This window comes from Lycium barbarum, chromosome 1 (genome assembly GCF_019175385.1).
Source record: "Lycium barbarum isolate Lr01 chromosome 1, ASM1917538v2, whole genome shotgun sequence".
NCBI lineage: Eukaryota > Viridiplantae > Streptophyta > Magnoliopsida > Solanales > Solanaceae > Lycium > Lycium barbarum.
This window is the reverse complement of record NC_083337.1, coordinates 26111315-26127070: the sequence shown is the minus strand read 5'-3', so window position 1 is coordinate 26127070 and position 15756 is coordinate 26111315. Positions and strand designations below refer to the sequence as shown.

Sequence of the window (15756 nt, the reverse complement as noted above, 5' to 3'; positions counted from 1 at the left end):
TAACCCTTCTTTCATAAGGCATGGTTCTTTGGCCAAATATCTATTCTTCTATGAGCCTATGATGTCCTCCAAATGATTCTATCTTCAAAGCTATTAAGCTCATGATTCTTGATATGTATTACGATTGTACTAAATTCCTCATATGACGAATAATCCTATAAGGATAGATGTAATGAACGACGATAATGATAACGACGATAATAGCAATGACGATAACGATGACGATGATAATAGTGTTAATACTAAAGATGCTTATGAGCTATTATGTATATGTGCCTATGTATGACTATTATGGAACCCCGAGCTTATCAGGACGGGTAGAATGTATATATTGATGAAATGCACGCGCACCTCTGCAGTTAGGTACGGATAACACCGAGCCTTGGTAGGGCCAGGTATGTGTAACACTGAGCCTTGGTTGGCCAGGTATGTATGATAACCGAGCCTCGCCATGGCCGGGTACGTGAAACACCGAACCTTCGTGGTCGGGTATGCTATGTAAATGATATGTATATGTTATGACTATGTATATGATATGGATATGTACATGACATAGAGATGAGTATGAATACAAATATGATACGAATATGAATAAGAATACGTAAATGAATAAGATTATAGATATGAAATGTAAATGAGTACGGATATGAATACGGATACGAACATGGATGTATGTACACAATCACGCATTAGAAATGGAAAGTCCCTATGAAAGGCAAGTAAGTGATATCATATAGGCGGGACGATGATACTACTATCTTCCATATTATGCTATCTCTTATGTCGCTTATTATGCTCCTATAATGATATTGATCATGCTTTACATACTCAGTACATTCTTTGTACTGACGTCCTTTTTGTTTGTGGATGCTGCGTCATGCCCGCAGGTGGCCAGGGAGACAGGCTTGATCCTTAGCTATATTTCTCAGGGATTGCATAGCGGAGCTCTATTTCATTCGGAGCTACAGCTTTTGGTATTGATTCATTTGTGTACATATTTATGGGCATAGCGGGGTCCTGTCCCGCCTATATGATATGACATACTCTCCTTAGAGGCTCGTAGACATGTGTATATGGTTAGATGTATTTGGCCTTATCGGCCTATATTTTGGATATCATTTTGTTAGCCTCGTCGGCTTATGTACATTGCTATGGGCATTGCTATTAATGGTGATATGAATATATGTATTGTGGCCAATGGAAATAGTGTGATTTATGGATAGAAAGTACGATTTAATATGTGGCTCATCTAGATGTAAATGTAAATGTATGATAAGGGGCCAGGGTGGGATAGCACCGGGTGCCCGTCGCGGCCCTCCGGTTGGGTCGTGACACAAAGAGCGGACACAAGAAGGAAAGAATCCAAATACTACACAAACCTTATCACATGTCATTGATCGACTAGCAAAGGGTTTTGTGTTCACTAACCTGTGGAGCTTTAATGTTATAAATACCCAAGTCTTTCCGAAAAGAAGTTTGCGCACTCACAAAGGGAGAATTCAGAATATTGAGCCAGGAGAGGATTTATCCATTATATTCAAGAATCTAGAGTTGCGTCCCTAGTGCAAAAAGAAGGATTGAAGGAACTGTTTTACTGTATAATGTTCACAAGTTTAGATATCTTGTATATGGTGTGTTCTATCGAGTTGTATCTTTATCCGCTTACATAGAAGCATACAAGTAGATACAAACAATTGTTGTAAGTTCAACTTTAAGTAGGAGTTTACTACTTGAGGGTGGGTTGCTAGTCTGAGTATGATTAGTGAGATAGGGATTAGAGTGTAGTTCTTAGGTTACAGGTCTGTAACTTGAATTTGCAGTTCGTTAAATCCTACAAGTCTGTAAGTCGTGGTTTTTATCACCTTTGAACCGGGTGGTTTCCAAGTAATTATCGTGTGTCCTTTACTTACCAGCAATTTTATTCCGCAAAGAGGCTAGCATAGAACAGGTACAATAACGTGTTCAATTCTACAAGCGAAAATTAGATACACATAGGTTAGGAAGTAGGTCGTGCAACCTAACATGTATACATAAATTGTGGCCTCAGGCCCAAATACATGTGTTCATAAATTTGCACTTTATAGCATAGAACTAAGAATTATATTGTAATTCATAATATGGAATGCAAAGCGTTACTACTCTGAGATGTGGAGTCATAGATTGTTCATGAAATTTAAAGTACTGTTCACAGACATTTCATGGATTATAATTGAGACTCATGGAATATCAAACATGAGCATACATAGATTGTGTGTTGAGTTCATGACGTTCGGGATGACATACATGTATGAACTATGAAGCTTTATCGTTTAAAGACTAGAAGCTCTAAAGCTTTTCATGAAACTAGGGCATAACTCTACTTCTAATGTGAATTCATAGCAATCATGAAAGAACATGGCGTGGGGAAGAACAACTATATTTTTACACATAGAGATTTAGCATTGCATACCTTAACAACTCGAAAACTTAAAGAAAAGGTTTGAACTTCTGAAGAAGAAACCCATAAGTCTAAACTTGAAACCTTGCGGAGGGTTTTCTTGAAAATCCTAAGATTGTAGTGTAGAATCTTAATAAGAATCGATGTATAAGTGTTAGAATTACTTAAGAACACATGGGAGAGACTTACCTTGATGTGGGAGGATGAGGAGAGGAGAGGAGAGGAGAGGAGAGAAAAGTCGTGATAGGGCTTGGAGAACTGAAAATAGAACAAAAATTTGAAAACACGGACTTTAATGAATCCCTGGTGTGGTTTGCGTTTGCATCTGCGTTGCAGATTGCATTATGCTGACGCAGATGCGAAAGCATATCGAAACAAAATGCTGGAAACTTCGGGACTGAAATTTTGTCCAAAATGCGTTTGTAAATGCGTCGCAAATTGTATTTTGCGCCTCATATTGCAATCTGCGTCGCATAAATGTGTCCAGCGGACTACTTAGCGACCCTTCAGTAAAACGGTCATAACTTTTTGCGCAGGGCTCCATTTGGCCTGGTCTTTATATGGATAGATTGTTATTTCAAAGGGATACAACTTTTATTAAGGAAGTTTTCCCAAATTCCCAATTCATAAGGGGGTTATGCCCACTTGAAGGGAGGCCTTGAGAAAGTTCACTTGAAAACATAATCTGTAGCGCAGCTTCCAACTTTAATTTGTCCAAGGACTCTTCTTATACCTTTTATAAGTTTCAAAATAATTTCTACACTTCCCATCTTGGTTCCGTTATATCCCCATCTTATGAGTCAAACGATAGCCTAAAGGAACGAGGTGTTACAGAGTCAATAAACATGAGTGCATGAAGTAACACGGAACTAAACTGTAACTGTAAATCGCATGAACATGAACATGAACATAATCTAACATGAATATAATAACATGAGTGAATAATTTTAAGTGGGAGCCTTAGTATAACTGATATGTAATCACCACGTGAGCACATGGCATCTGATCTCTGCTCGACCAACTATGCTATCTCATACTTTTTTAGGGTACGAGACATGAACATCACATGACTAAATGTTACACCTTGGAAATTTCATGTCGTTGTGTAGTGAATGAACCAATGCGAGCTTAAGGGTAACAAGAATTTCTTAAGACTATAAGATGGATTTTTAGTGGTCTTAGAATGCATACGTTAAGATTTTGAAGTTATATGAATTGATGAAATAAGGATTGATAAGGACAAGTGGAATATAAGTGGGGTTTAGGAAAGATTTCGTAAATTATTGTGTTAAGGATTGTTTGGTAAGGCCTTGAGGACGAGTATAGGGATGTTTAGATCATTGATGAAGTACTAAACAAGTGTTAAGAAGGTGGTATAATGATTGGAGATCAAACGAAACGACGAGGACAACTTCGGAAAAACTGTGAGTTACACGACCACATTATACGGCCCGTGGAATTTTATACGGATAGTATAATGGTCCGTATAACCCAACAACAACAATGTTTTCCATGGTCGTGAACCACGGACACTCATACGGACCGTATAAGTGGTCCGTATAAGTCCCGACGGACTGATTAAGTTGCAACTATAAATACATGTTCCCACTTTATTTTCTCATTCTTTCCCACTTCTCCACTTCTCTCCAAACTTCTAGAATATTCCATACATATCATTTCAAGAATACAAGGGGAAATCAAGGGTTAATACCATAAATTCAAGTGAATAGAGTGCAAGGAAGCTCTTTGGAGTTGCTAGAGTCAAGAAATCCCTTGGAAGCTAAAGCTAGGGTTTTCTTCAAGTGAAGCATTGTCAACCAAAACCCGTTCCTACGCATTCAAAGGTAGACAGGGAGGTGATCTTGATCCACACTCGTAGGAGCTAGTAGTTGATTTGAGAGCGCTCCATTGTTCCGGAGGTGCTTTTGATTATTCTTTTGTGTACATATGTATATTTTGGGCACGACGGGGTCCTGGCCCGTCCCCAAGTCTAGCACTCCAGTAGAGGCTCGTAGATACGTAGGTGTGGGTAGTATGGTCTCACGATGTTACTACTGTATATATATATATATATATATATATATATATATATATATATATATATATATATATATATATATTATCATTTTGATAGCCGAAAGGCTTATGTATGTAAAAGTATCTATGTTCTCCAATAAAAAAAAGATTTTCTTATGATTTGAGTATGATGAGTAGTAGAGTGAGTGGTGCTCGGTGGTAAGCCCCGGGTACCCGTCACGGCCTCTTGGAATATCCGCTTATCGAACTCTCACTTGATGATAACCCGACCTCAAGTCTATTTTATAAAACCATTTGGCACCCTGTAGTTGATCAAACAAATCATCAATCCTTGGGAGAGGATATTCCTAAAACAGCTTTCAGAACGAGATATGGCCATTATGAGTTTCGGGTGATGTCGTTTGGGTTGACCAATGCTCCGGCAGTGTTCATGAATTTGATGAATTACGTATTCAGGCCTCTTTTGGATTTATTCGTGATAATATTTATTGATGATATTCTGGTGTACTCTCGCACAGAATCAGAACATGCCGAACACTTACGTATTGTTCTTGGAATTCTTCGAACCCGAGAATTATATGCAAAATTTTCAAAGTGCGAGTTTTGGCTGAATTCTGTGACATTTTTGGGCTATATTATTTCAGATGATGGCATTCGAGTTGATACTCAGAAAATGATACTGTGAATACTTGGCCAAGGCCTACAACGCCTACAGAGGTTCGTAGTTTTCTAGGATTGACAGGTTACTATAGAAGGTTTGTAGAGGGATTTTCCTCTATTTCAGCTCCATTGACGAAGCTAACCCAGACGTCAGTTAAATTTCAGTGGAATGATGCTTGTGAACGCAGCTTCCAAGAGTTGAAGGATAGATTAATCTCAGCTCCAGTCTTAACACTTCCAGAAGGGCCAGATGGCTATGTCGTATATTGTGATGCTTCCGGTATTCTATTCACCCAGGTGCAACAAAGATGTATCACAATCTCAAATTGATATATTGGTGGGATGGCATGAAGAGAGACATAGCAGAATTTGTAGCCCAATGTCCAAGTTGCCAGCAAGTGAAAATCGAGCATCAAAAGCCAGGAGGATTATTGCAAGCAATAGAAATCCCTACTTGGAAATGGGAAGTGATCAACATGGATTTTATTATGGGGTCACCTCGTTCTCGAGGCAAGTATGATTCCATATGGGTGATCGTGGACAGACTCACGAAAGCAGCTCATTTTCTTCCAGTCAGAACCACATACTCAACAGAAGATTATGCGAGGTTGTATCTCAAAGAGATTGTGCGACTCCATGGTATTCCACTATCCATTATCACAGATAGAGGAGCGCAATTTACAGCCATGTTCTGGAAGTCTTTTCAAGAAGGTCTAGGTACCCAAGTGAAGCTTAGCACGACATTTCATCCGCCGACCGATGGACAAGCCGAACGTACCATTCATACTTTGGAAGATATGCTACGAGCATGTGTACTAGATTTCGGTGGTAGTTGGGATGATCACTTACCTCTGATTGAGTTCGCATATAACAATAGCTACCATTCCAGTATCCAAATGGCTCCGTATGAAGCTTTATATGGAAGGAAGTGTAGATCTCCAATTGGATGGTTTGAAATAGGAGAAGTACAGCTGATAGGCCCTGAATTGATTCAGCAAGCGGTATAAAAATTCAAGGTGATCCGAGATCGATTGTTGACAGCCCAAAGTCGCCAAAAATCTTATGCGGACAATCGTCGGCGAGACTTGGACTTTCAGGTTGATGATTGGGTATTTTTGAAGGTGTCGCCAATGAAAGGGGCGATGAGATTTGGTAAGAAAGGGGAGTTAAGTCCTAGATACATTGGACCCTATAAAATTATCCGCAAGGTGGGTCATGTAGCCTACGAATTGGACTTGCCTTCAGAGCTTGAGTCAGTCCATCCAGTCTTCCATGTCTCAATGCTCCGCAAATGTGTTGGAGATCCCACGAAAATTGTTCCAATAGATGATGTTCGGGTGACAAAAAGGCTAGCATACGAAGAAGTGCCCATTACCATATTAGACAGGCAAGTACGAAGACTTCGAAATAAGTAAGTAGCTTCAGTCAAAGTCCTGTGGCGAAATAACAACCAAGAAGAAATGACTTGGGAGGCTGAAGAGAAAATAAAATCCACATATCTGCACTTATTCCAATCCCAATGAGGGATTCAAGATGAAACACTAACATTATGAGGTACGTATGCTTCTTTTCATGTTTTTTGTCGTGTGTGGCCAATTTATATTGATGTTGTATTATGGCCCTGTGAGGCAATATTATTGTGGGCTGTTGTGACAGGATGGTAGTGCCATATTACAGGGGAAACTCTGGCGAAATTTTCGTAGAATTCCCGAGTGCTTAACATTCGAGGACGAATGTTCCAAAAGGGGGGAAAAGTGTTACACCTTGGAAATTTCATGTCGTTGTGTAGTGAATGAACCAATGTGAGCTTAAGGGTAACAGGAATTTCTTAAGACTATAAGACGGATATTTAGTGGTCTTAGAATGTATACGTTAAGATTTTGAAGTTATATGAATTGATGAAATAAGGATTGATAAGGACAAGTGGAGTATGAATGGGGTTTAGGAAAGGTTTCATAAATTATTGTGTTAAGGATTGTTTGGTAAGGACTTGAGGATGAGTATAGGGATGTTTAGATCGTTGATGAAGTACTAAACAAGTGTTAAGAAGGTGGTATAAGGATTGGAGATCAAACGAAACGACGAGGACAACTTCGGAAAAACTGTGAGTTACACGACCACATTATACGGCCCGTGGAATTTTATACGGACCGTATAATGGTCCGTATAACCCAACAACAACAATTTTTTCCATGGTCGTGAACTACAGACACTTATAAGGACCGTATAATGTTATACGGACCGTATAAGTGGTCCGTATAAGTCCCGACGGACTGATTAAGTTGCAACTATATATACTTGTTCCCACTTTATTTTCTCATTCTTTCCCACTTCTCCACTTCTCTCCAAACTTCTAGAATATTCCGTACATATCATTTCAAGAATACAAGGGGAAATCAAGGGTTAATACCATAAATTCAAGTGAATAGAGTGCAAGGAAGCTCTTTGGAGTTGCTAGAGTCAAGAAATCCCTTGGAAGCTAAAGCTAGGGTTTTCTTCAAGTGAAGCATTGTCAACCAAAACCCGTTCCTACGCATTCAAAGGTAGACAGGGAGGTGATCTTGATCCAGACTTGTAGGAGCTAGTAGCCGATTTGAGAGCGCTCCATTGTTCCAGAGGTGCTTTTGATTATTCTTTTGTGTACATATGTATATTTTGGGCACGACGGGGTCCTGTCCCGTCCCCATGTCTAGCACTCCAGTAGAGGCTCGTAGATACGTAGGTGTGGGTAGTATGGTTTCACGATGTTACTACTATATATATATATAATATATCATTGTGATAGCCGAAAGGCTTATGTATGTAAAAGTATCTATGTTCTCCAATAAAAAAAGATTTTCTTATGATTTGAGTATGATGAGTAGTAGAGTGAGTGGTGCTCGGTGGTAAGCCCCGGGTACCCGTCACGGCCCCTAGTTGGGTCGTGACACTAGATCCATAAAATAACCTGTAATGGGTAAGATGGAGGAATATTCCCTATTTGATGGGATGACCCTTATCCTATGTTGGCAGACATAGTTTCAGGTGTTAACCTTCTCGGTGATCTGTACTGCTCCAAAACATGAACATGAATATAGGTAGCTTAGAAGCCCATGAATTTCATAACATGACTTTTATCATAGTTGTTGACATGTATAGTATAATTTTTCATGAGACACGGAATTATATTAGTTCATAGTATATATATGTATATAGAACTCATGCAAATTAAAGTATGAGTATACGTGGATTACGTAATGAGTTCATGATGTTTAGAATGATATACATGAACGAAATACGAAGGTTCACCATTTAAAGTATAAGAACATTAAAGCTTTCCATGAAACTAGGACATAATTTAACTTTCGATGAGACGTTCGTGATACTCATGGAAGAACGTAGCGTGGGGAAGAACAATGATGTTCCTGCACATAGAGAGTAGCCTTACATACCTTAAATTGCTCCAAAACATGAAGAAAAGGTCTAAAATTTTGAAGAAGAAACCCAAAAGTCTGAACTTGAAACCTTGAGGTGGTTTTTCTTGAAAACCCTAAGATTGTAGCGTAGCATCTTGTTAAGAATCCACGTATAAGTGTTAGAATTACTTACGAATACATGGGATAGACTTAACTTGATGTGCAAGGATGAGAAGAGGAGAGGAAAGAAAAGTCGTGCCAGGGCTTGAAGAACTGAAAAATAGAACAAAAATTTGAAAAAACGCAACTTTAATGAATCTCGGGTGTGGTCTATGTTTGCATCTGCGCCACAGATTGCATTATGCTGACGCAGGTTCTAAAGCATATCAAAACAGAATGCTGGAAACTGTCACGCCCCGAACCTGGGCCTGGGCGTAACACGGCACCCGGTGCCTGACTGCATGTGACCGAGTGAACCAACTGGCTGACTGAATCAACATGAGATACCAAAACGTAACTGAATGTGGAAACAACTAAACACATGATGATATACTAAAGGTCTGACTTAAATCATAATGCGGAAATACTTAGACAATCTGAAATATATCTGACAGTAGCCAACATGGCTAAACCAAAACGATTAAACAACTGCCAACAAGGCTAACATAATAAATATCTGACTATCTGAACTGTGTCTATGAAGCCTCTAAGAGTACTGAATGATAGAGCTATCTATAAACTGAAATAACTGGATAGCTAACACCGCCCCGAAGAAATATGGGGCTCACCAGTAGCTGATACGTGCACTCCTAATTAGCTGAGTCGTCAACCTGTGTATCGTTACCTGCATCGCGAGATGCAGGCCCCCAAGCAATAAAAAGGGACATCAGTACATTTGAATTGTACTGGTATGTAAAGCAACTGAAGCAATAAAATACTGGAACTGAAACTGAAACTGAAACTGAACTAAACAGGAAAGCAAGAAGCTGAAGTACTCCCTGTTCTGGATGAAGAATCACCTGTAAAACTGTATATATATAACTGTGGCCTAGGGCCCAAATAATGTGCACAAAAACTGTGGCCTCTGGCCCAAGCAATACGTATGCATAAACTGTGGCCTAGGGCCCAAAAAGTACAGATACAGGTGTTCAACATTGATATTTTACAAAACTGAGACGGGCTATAGCTGATAGCATGATAACTGTTTCTGATTCTGGGACTCTTGCAGTTAACTGATTATACACTGACTGAGACTCATGTGATAATAATGCATAAGTCTATAAGGATTACGTGTTGGGTTCATGATGTTCAAAGTGACAACCATGAACGAATTCTGTAACTGCAACCCTAGAAGATAACAGTTCTATATCATTTCATGAAACTAGAGTTAACTATATTCTGAGTCAAATTTCTAACAAGTATGAAGAATGAGGCGTAGGGAGAATCATGAACATTCCCTAACGTAGATAGTTAGCCTCACATACCTCAATTCCAGCCTTTGAGCGTAATACAATGTTCGTCAACCCTCTCAACTTTGATCTATATCAATACAAGTCAAAGGGATTCTATATTAGCAATAATATTCATGCTTTGGTCATCTAAGCATTTTATCAAACACTTGGTGGGCATGAAGCTCCACAACCTTCATTAATGGTGTTTTCTTCACCCAATCCCATTCTATTACTTCTAGATGATTCTACAATCTCAATTAGATGTAATTAACATCATTCTTCATCACTCATATGAATACAACAAATCCCAAGTCAACAATCCAACAACTCTAGCATAGTTCATATAATTCCCTTCATCAAACCCAATTATTATTCTCCCAAGAATACATCAACACTTTAATCATCATGAGAAAGTCATGAAACTTACCTTAGATAGTGGTTGAACAAGTCTTGAGTGGAGTTACTCCTTTAGCACCAAAACCCTACTTCAGTTCCCTTGGGTTTTCTTGAATTAGATGAACTTTGGCTAGGTTTCATACATTTGGGTTCATGGATTTGGTGTTATTGATCATGGATTTCCCTTGAATTTTCTTGTGGATGAAATGTTGAGAGGGTTCTAGAGGGTTTTCGGACCAAAAATGGTGAGAAAATGGGTTAAAAACGAAGTTGGGTCTATATATAATTGTCCAGAAGGTTCGGAACTGGCACAACATGCGACACCATATGCGAGTCGCATGTCGAACATGCGAGTCGCATGTTGTGTCGCAAATCATGCCAGCAGCCTAACTCTCACTGGCACAACATGCGACACCAAATGCGAGTCGCATGTTGAACATGCGAGTCGCATGTTGAACATGCGAGTCGCATGTTGCGCCAGAACGTGATGAACTATCTGCCGTAAAATGGCCATAACTTTTTATCCCGATATGCTGTAAGGTCCCACGACCTATGGTTGGAAAGCTCTTTCAATTATATACAACTTTCATCCTGTGGTGTTTTTCCCAAATTCCAACTTTATAATAGCGTTTTGGCCCCTTCAAATCAGATCATCCGAAAACGTTTTCCTTAACTCGCCCTTTTGGATGGCTTATGCCCATATTTGGCTTATGGGTCCTTCTTGAAACTTACTTAACACTTCATTACCAATATAAGGGACATTATAACTCTTCTCCAAAATTTCATTAAGCCATCATTAATTCGACACTCGAAATTCTTTCCCGATACACAACATATACCTTGCTTTCCTTAACAACTTTCATCTCCTACCTCCAATATCTTTGAAACCTCATTTAGAATCATTAAATATTATTCCTTACTTATCGAAACATCATATGCATCATGCCCTTCGTCAGTCAATTCACTGTGCATGAACGGACAAAGTTACGAGGTGTTACAGAAACTTTTGGACTGAAATTGGTTCCAAAATGCATTGGGAAATGCATCACAGATGGCAATCTTCGCCACATATTGCAATCTGCGTCGCATATGTGTGCCCAGCGAACTGCTCTGCAATCCTTCAGTAAAATAGTCATAACTTTTTGTACAGATATCTGTTTGGCCTTGTTCTTATATGGATGGAAAGGTACTTCAAAGGTCTACAACTCTCATTAGGAAGTTTTCCATTGATAAGGGGGTTATGCTATCTTGAAGTGAGGCCTCATGAAAACTCACTTGAAAACAGGGTTCGTATGGCTCCATGATTCTATACTCTAGTTCGGATGCACGGGATGTTACACATTTGGAATAAATATTGTAAGAAGCATCAACCTACTGAGTTGCAATGAAAAGGTGGTTCTCAAATATGGAAAAAAAAAGTTGGAGGCTAGAGAGCAAGTTGATAAGCTGATTTGGTGGGGAACCAAGAAATGGTGCATATAATGTTTGAGAAGGGAACTAGACAAAACTTGGTGTCCTTAAACAAGTGCTTCCGGCTGACTTGACCATAGATAACAAAATTGAATATCTTGAGTATTTTATGGTAGCAGATGGGTGGAATACACAAAGACTACATGAATTTTTACTAGATGGCATTACTGAGCACTTCAGAGCAGAAATGAATTTTGTTGAACAATCAGAGAAAAATGACAAGCCTTGGTGGATGCTTACTAGTATTGAAAAATTCATTGTGGGAAGTGCATGAAATATTTCTAAGACAGAAGGAACAACCCTCAGTACATTTTACAAGGATATGGATCAAGGGAGTGTCATACAAAATATCATTCTTTTAATGGAGCTGAAATTTTAATGGAGGTTATGGAAGTATAGATTACCTGTAGATGATGTGTTGAAGAGAATGAAATATCATTTGTATCAAGATGTAAATGTTGTGATCAGCCTCACCAAGAAAAAACTGTACATCGTGTTTTCCTAACTTATGATTTTGCAACATCGGTATGGCAATACTACACTAGTGTAGCTGGAATAATTGATCATTTGGTACGCTTCATCAAACTATTTGTGAAATGGTGGAACATGCAGTGCTCCACAAAGCTAAAACCATTATTTCAAGCCGCTCAGCTTTTATCTGTTGGCAGTTATGGAAGAGAAGGAATGCCATTATGCATGGAGGAAGTATGATCAAGGAGAAAATGATTTATGGTATCAATTACAACATGCATAATTTGGCAAAAGCAAGATACACTTGGTGGAAGAACATTCCATATAATTGGCTTTAGCTGGTTCAATATCTTGAGGTATACAGACCACAAGTGAGGTATAAACTGGTGGAATGGAGATGTCCTGCAACATGCTGGTTCAAGTATAATAAAGATGGGGCTTCAAGAGGCAATCTAGGATTGAGCTCAGCAGTCATAGGAGATGAACTCGGGGATCTGATTTATGCAAGTGCTAGAAGACTTCCGATATAATTAACATTTGTGCAGAAGCGTTGGCAATACAAGTCGGGATTGAATACTATATGAAAAATCATTTGTAGCCTCTACTGATTAAACCTGATTCACTAATCATGGTAAACATTCTACAGGGAAGGTGGGAAGTGCCATGGAAAATCAGCATGGAGGTTAAAAAGATCAATCACTGGAGGGATAAGGACCAAGTGCAGTTTGCTCACATCTTGAAGGAACGCAATGCATTGGCAATTTTTTTTTATCTACCCTAGTTTTTATTTTTGCAGGTACAATTCAACTCAACAGGTTTTAGGAAATGCCAGTAGATGCAAGAGAATATTAAGAAAATGACAAGGCACTAGTTCCTTGTTTCAGATACAAAACTTACAAGAGAAGAGATCCAGATTGATCACAACAACAATTTCAGTACAAGAAAACATTAATCGGATCCTATGCTTAGAATTTGATTGATATCTCAGAGGTTATCAGGCGTGAGCTCAATTTAGTACCAGTCAGATGTGTGGGATAGATAAGGCCACAACTGTATAATTGTCTAAAGTTCTATCGAATGTGTGGTATTAACATCAATATTCAGCCTATTGGAAGGATATCATTAGAGTGAATACAGTGATGCAAAGAAGACTTGGAATTGCAAGCTTACAACATCCAGTTTCACCTACAATTTCAAGCATGTAATGTGATACATAGATGATATTTCAGAGGCTAAACACTTAACATCAGATGAAAAGTGCAACCATACTTCTGCTTGAATGATTTTCAAAGGAGTTGATTTCATAGCACATGGTGAGATCTTTGAGGTGACTGATAATGGCATCAATCCAAAGCAGAAGAACTTGTTGCAACATCATAGTCTAGTGTTGTGTTTAAGCTTCTTGTTACAACATTTATTTATCTCTTCTTTTCTAGCTTTCTAGGATAGTTTTGATTTTCTCTTTTTCTTGATTCTGTACATTATTTAGTGTTTGATTTTAGCAATAAAACACCACTAGCAATATGTTAGGGGTTTTAATTTAAAAAATAAATAAATTGAAATACAACTGTAAGTTGAATTTGGAATTTTCACGGCCAAACAACAATTTTCATATAAAGTAAAAAAAATGCGAAAAAGTGAATAAATTTCATGGAGAAACAGGTCCTTAGTATAATGACGAGAGAGAAATATTAATAGATTAAAAGGGATCAAAACTGATTTCTTGATTTGTGGGTTAGTAGTTTAAAACATGTTGAAATTTACATGCTTTTAGGTTAAAAAAACAAAGACACGCACGGGCTTAACAACAATATTCAGGCTATTGGAAGGATATCATTAGAGTGAATACACTGATGCAGAGAAGACTTGGAATTGCAAGCCTACAACATCCAGTTTCACCTACAATTTCAAGCATGGAATGTGATACACAGATGATATTTCGGAAGCTAAACACTTAACATCAGATGAAAAGTGCAGTCATACTTCTGCTTGAATGATTTTTAAAGGAATTGATTTCATAGCACCTGGTGAGATATTTGAGGTGACTGATAATGGCATCAATCCAAAGCAAACGAACTTGTTGCAACATCATAGTCTAGTGTTGTGTTCAAGCTTTCTGTTACAAAGTTTATTTATCTATTCTTTTCTAGCTTTCTAGGATAGTTTTGATTTCATGCTTTTCTGTACATTATTTAGTGTTTGATTTTAGCAATAAAACAGCACTAGCAATATGTTAGGGGTTTTAATTTTTTTAAAAAAATATTGAAATACAACTTCAAGCTGAATTTGGAATTTTCACGGCCAAACACTAATTTTCATATATAGTTAAAAAAATCCGAAAAAGTGAATAAATTTCATGGCGAAACGGGTCCTTAGTAAAATGACGAGAGAGAAACATTAATAGATTAAAAGGGATCAAAATTGATTTCGATTTGTGGGTTAGTGGTTTAAAACATGTTGACATTTACATGCTTTTAGGTAAAAATAAATAAAAAATACACACTTGGCTTTACATCAAGTTACACTTATCATGATTAAGTGATTTAATGAAATATAATATACTAATCTATAGAAAGGAATATCTTATAATTAACTAATCACGCTTAAATGATAAGGTATATATGCAAACATATGGCAGGAATCTACTGATTGGCAACGACTCCGTCGTGGCCCGTGCAAATAAATTTTACTCATACTTTAATTTATTCTTAGAAATATGTTATAATTATAAATAAATCTCTCATATTTTGATATTATAAACCAAAAATGTTATTATTCAAATGAGCTATAGAGAAAGAAAAGCGAGTTATATACATTGGAAAAAAATATAAAACTGAAAAATAATTATTCTAGTATTCCTCTATCTTGTCAAAACTATTCCTCATGAATGAGGTGGAATTAAAAAAATGAGAGAAAGTAGCTATGGAGGCTTAAACTTTTTTGGGAAAACTACCAAACATATTGGACGCTAGAAAGAGGGCTTGAACCTCCGACCTTGTGGTTAACAGCCACACGCTCTAACCAACTGAGCTATTCCAGGTACCTATGATCCCATTTATGGCATATGATCTATAGTTACGTAGTGATGAGTTCTATTGGCCATATATACAATTTTATTTAAGATACAATAATTTATAATATTAGAAATTTGAGAATTTGTTAAAAAGGACTTCCACAACTGAATAGAAGTCCATGACCCTCTAAATTCTTTTTAAATTAAATTTTGTTACATTTTCCAAGTTGGCAAGAGTGAGAGTTTTAACTTAATCCTATAGGAAACTAGTAAACGATCAAATCACAAATAAAGAAAACATGAACACTTAAAAAAGAAACTCTCTCATACCCTCTCAATTTTTTATTATTAAATTTTTTGTATGTTCTATTGCAAAAATAAAAGAATAAATAAGAGAAAAATAAAATATACTAATAACAATAAAGA

At 37.6% G+C, this 15756-nt stretch overlaps 1 protein-coding gene and 1 non-coding gene across 2 annotated transcripts in view; both read right to left on the bottom strand.

Moving 5' to 3' along the window:
- Positions 1 to 15756, bottom strand: part of LOC132610761 (uncharacterized) — a 35653-nt gene that overhangs the window by 16510 nt on the left and 3387 nt on the right. The window lies entirely within an intron of this gene.
- TRNAN-GUU (transfer RNA asparagine (anticodon GUU)) lies at positions 15284 to 15357 on the bottom strand. The gene has a single exon. It is a non-coding gene; the product is annotated as a tRNA-Asn (tRNA).